This window comes from Oncorhynchus clarkii, chromosome 1, assembly GCF_045791955.1.
Source record: "Oncorhynchus clarkii lewisi isolate Uvic-CL-2024 chromosome 1, UVic_Ocla_1.0, whole genome shotgun sequence".
Taxonomy (NCBI): domain Eukaryota; kingdom Metazoa; phylum Chordata; class Actinopteri; order Salmoniformes; family Salmonidae; genus Oncorhynchus; species Oncorhynchus clarkii.
Window position 1 is genome coordinate 72,896,257 of NC_092147.1, and position 4,844 is coordinate 72,901,100.

A 4,844-nucleotide genomic window follows, 5' to 3' on the forward strand; every position below is an offset into this window, starting at 1 on the left:
TGGATTCCTACTAAAGTAGAAAGTTTGGAGCCAGCGGCCAATGTGTCAGAGGGGCGAAAACAACGTGAACTAAGCTAGAAAGTGAAATCAGTTTCCAAAAAAAACAATCACTCAAAAATCATTTCAATGTGCGGGTCACAGGACTTGAACCTGGTGTGTAAGCGTCAACCCAATTTCCTTCATAAGCAATCTTTTCTATAAATTGTTTGGGCAAGAGAAGCTGGGTCCAATGCCACTGATAAACATTGCGCACCACATGGGTCCTCTCCGCAACAGATCTGTGTAGGATTGTACGAATCCACAGTTTTGAAGGCAAACAGAAAATTGTTCAACTCACAGCAGAATCAGGCTGCTCTGATCTATGCAGAGAAGAGGATCAGCATCTACCCAGATCTGAGTGCCGAACTGCTGAAACCAGCTAAATCTGAGATGCAGCTTCATCCACTCAGCAATACTCATCTTGATCTTCCAGAATACAACACACACGATTTCCACTGCCAAGGAGGCTCAAGACTTCTTTGAGAAGCACATCACACAAGGGGACAAGCCGACAGATCTAAGCTAACCCCAATTTGACTGGCTCATTATTCAGGTATACTATCCATGCACAATCACACAGCCTAGCCTATGGACAATTATTATTATTATTGCTGATCATTGGACTTCAATGATGACACCACGCCAACAAATGAACAATGGACAATATACAGTGCCTTCAGAAAGTATTCACACACCTTGACTTTTTCTACATTGTTGTATTACAGCACAATAATAACCTAATTTTTAGAGTGAAAAGAAGGAAGCCTGTACAGAAGAAAAATCTACTTGAAAATCTAGGGCAAGACATGAAAATGGTTATCTAGCAATAAACAACCAATTTGACAGAGCTTGAAGAATTTTGAAAAGAATAATGGGCAAATGTTGCACAATCCAAAGACTTACCCAGATCTCCTAGAGACTTACCCAGATCTCCTAGAGACTTACCCAGATCTCCTAGAGACTTACCCAGATCTCCTAGAGACTTACCCAGAAAGACTCACAGCTGTAATCGCTGCCAAAGGTGCTTCTACAAAGTATTGACTCAGGGCTGTGAATACTTATGTAAATAAGATATACTGTATTTCTGTATTTCATTCTCAATACATTTGCTAAAATTTCTAAAAACATGTTTTTCCTTTGTCATTAATGTAATCTATTTTGAATTCAGGCTGTAACACAACAAAATGTGGAATAAGTTAAGTGGTATGAACACTTTCAGAGGGCACTGTATTGAAGTGTCAAACAGACTGGGGCTGCTTCCTTGTGGGACTACAGAGCATTGCATCCCTATAATATGGGCCAAATATTGCAATATAAATTGAAGGTTATTCCCCTACTATTTTTACTGTACTACTGTGTACAATAGATTCCTTTTAGTGTTTTCTTCCTGTTGATGGCTGTCCACCTCCGTTTATGCTACTGAATTTATTTCCCATGGAGGACTTGGCCTACTGGCCATGATTCATTATTGTGAAGATCTTTAAACAGACTGTATTTCTTGTACATGCATTCTTTTTTTATATATTTTTTATTTACATAGTATAGAGCACATAAATGCTTTATACAAAATGACCTAAACATGTTTTAAGGTCATTTAAACCTTACATCATTAATAATATATATTTTGTTCAATGGCAACGCTAGCTATTCTCTTGAAATTGAAAGGCCTCAATAATCCTATTAAAAGCCTTGCATTTTATCACTGGAGACAATTTTTGTACACATCACTGCCGGAAGGGCCCAACATTGGCTGCTATTTGTATATAAAGCAGTTCTCTAGACACTCCCATACTACCTCACCTCACCTCACTTCTTAATTGGAAATCCAGCCACCGTCAATCTCACTCTCAACACTGGCTGGTTGTAGAGGTTTCATGGGTCTCATCAGAGTCCAGAAAGATTACTTTTAGTTATTGTGACCCTAGCGCATGGAATGACCTACAGGCCACTTTGAGGCTTGAAGTCGGGGTCTGGTCAAAGCTAACAGGGGACCCAATTCGAAAGCAGGCTCACTCACCCAGACTGTCAAAATCAAATAAATAGCCATTTCAGACTATTGCCCATCAGCTAACAGGTGTCTTGAAGCTTAATTTAAGCATAAACTTCGCTGTCGTTGTGTGACAGAAGTAGCTATCACGCGGTACAACATGCTACTAGCTAGCTAATGGTGTTAATTGGGCTAGTCTAGCATCCACAAATGACTGTTAGCCAGCTAGCTGTCATTTGAACTGTTCAAATCTTCAATTCAGAAGTCTTTAAGGAGCCGTGAGGTATATTGTGTTCCAAGGTAACAGTTGTATTTTTTTATAGCTAAGGATTTGATATAACAGCTTGTTTATTGAGCTATGTTGCTCCACTGTAAGCGAAAAGAGATCTACAAACACGAACCGCCATGGACTGTGTATGCAATGAACGGGCACGTTCGTCCCGACAAGCGCTTTCACCTGGCCCTTGGAGGTGACGTTGAAGAATTTAACAATAAGATGCAGATTGTGGGTCTGGAGGAGGAGAGTTTGATCACCTTTGACCACCTCTACCCCTCCACCAAGATCATGTGGATCCCGGACAGCAAGGGGGTTTACCTAGACCTGCTTGCCACTAGCGGGGACTACCTGCGCATTTAGAGGATCAGTGACACAGAGACGCATTTGGAATGCTTGCTGAATAACATCAAGAACTCTGGAGTGGATCCTAATCTACTGGGCACCTACAGCATCTGGGGGTTGGAGACTATCTGGGGGTTTGGAGACTGGCCAGGTACTGAGCGAAGTCAACCTTGTACCTGGCCAAGTCAAGACCCAGCTCATTGCTCATGACAAAGAGGTGTATGACATCGCGTTCAGCCACGCAGGCGGTGGTCGGGACATGTTTGCGTCGGTCGGAGCGGACGGCTCAGTAAGGATGTTTGACCAGCGGCACCTGGAGCACAGCGCCATCATCTATGAAGACCCCCAGCACCACCCCCTACTGCACCTCTGCTGGAACAAACAGGACCCCAACTACCTGGCCACCATGGCTATGGACGGCATGGAGGTTGTGATTCTGGACGTGCGTGTTCCCTGAACGCCAGTGGCCCGCCTCAACAATCACCGGACATGTGTTAACGGATTCGCCTGGGCTCCCCACTCCTCCTGTCACATCTGCACTGCAGCTGAAGACCACCAGGAGCTGATATGGGACATCCAGCAAATTCCCAGGGCCACCAAGGACCCTATTCTGGCCTACACAGCAGAGGGGGAGATCAACAATGTCCAGTGGGCCTCCACCCATCCTGACTGGATTGCCATCGGATACAACAACTGCCTAGAGAACCTGCGTGTCTAAAGCCAACATTCACCTGAGGGGTGGGTGTGAAGGGGTGGAGGATGAAGACAATGTGTGTATTCAGAACATGGACTTGTTTTTTTGATTGTAAGTAAATCTGGCAGGACTGCCTCAATCCACTGCTCTGTCCTGGCTGATTGATGCGCGCATGGGAGACGGTGTTATCTCTTTGTCCCACTCCACAATCTCCTGGTTTACTCTGTTTTTGATATAACTAATCATGTGTCAAAAGGAGTAGGTTGTCCTCTTTATTTATTATTTTGGTAATCATCAGTGCTTTCAATGGGTTCAACAATTCTAGATTAACTCTTTATGGAGTGAAGCAGTGCAGTTCCAACTGAAGACTGCCTCTTGAGTGTGTTTAAACTTCTTGATACACCCATCCCGTTAGCGGGATCAACATTCGCTGAATTGTAGAGCGCCAAATTAAAATTAAATTACTAAAAATATTACATTTTCATGAAATCACAAGTGCAATATAGCAAAACACAGCTTAGCTTGTTGTTAATGGACCTGGCGTGTCAGATTTCAATAAAGCTTTTCGGCGAAAGCATACCAAGCGTTTATGTAAGGACATCTCTCTCAGTATACAAAATATTATAAACAGCTAGCAGCCAAGTAGATTGGTCACGAAAGTCAGAAAAGCAATAAATTAAATTGCTTACCTTTGATGATCTTTGGATGTTTGCACTCACAAGACTCCCAGTTGCACCATACATGTTCCTTCTCTTCCATAAAGATTATTTTTAGATCCAAAATACCTCCATTTGGTTGGTGCGTTATGTTCAGAAATCCACAGGCTCAAGCGGTCACGACATCGCAGACGAAAATTCCAAATAGTATCCGTAAAGTTCGTAGAAACATGTCAAAGTTTTTTTTATAATCAATCCTCAGGTTGTTTTTACAATATACACTGCTTAAAAAAATAAAGGGGACACTTAAACAACACAATGTAACTAACTGAAATCAAACTGTCCACTTAGGAAGCAACACTGATTGACAATACATTTCGCATGCTGCTGTGCAAATGGAATAGACAACAGGTGGAAATTATAGGCAATTAGCAAGACACCCCCAATAAAGGAGTGGTTCTGCAGGTGGTGACCACAGGCAACTTCCCAGTTCCTATGCTTCCTGGCTGATGATTTGGTCACTTTTGAATGCTGGCGGTGCTTTCACTCTAGTGGTAGCATGAGACAGAGTCTACAACCCACACAAGTGGCTCAGGTAGTGCAGCTCATCCAGGATGGCACATCAATGCGAGCTGTGGCAAGAAGGTTTGCTGTGTCTGTCAGCGTAGTGTCCAGAGCATGGAGGCGCTACCAGGAGACAGGCCAGTACATCAGGAGACGTGGAGGAGGCCATAGGAGGGCAACAACCCAGCAGCAGGACCGCTACCTCCGCCTTTGTGCAAGGAGGAGCACTGCCAGAGCCCTGCAAAATGACCTCCAGCAGGCCACAAATGTGTATGTGTCTGCTCA

At 43.5% G+C, this 4,844-nt stretch overlaps 1 pseudogene; it reads left to right on the forward strand.

The window, feature by feature from the left end:
* The first annotated feature begins 2,384 nt into the window (after positions 1 to 2,384).
* Positions 2,385 to 3,363, forward strand: LOC139417383 (DDB1- and CUL4-associated factor 7 pseudogene; annotated as a pseudogene).
* Positions 3,364 to 4,844: the final 1,481 nt, after the last annotated feature.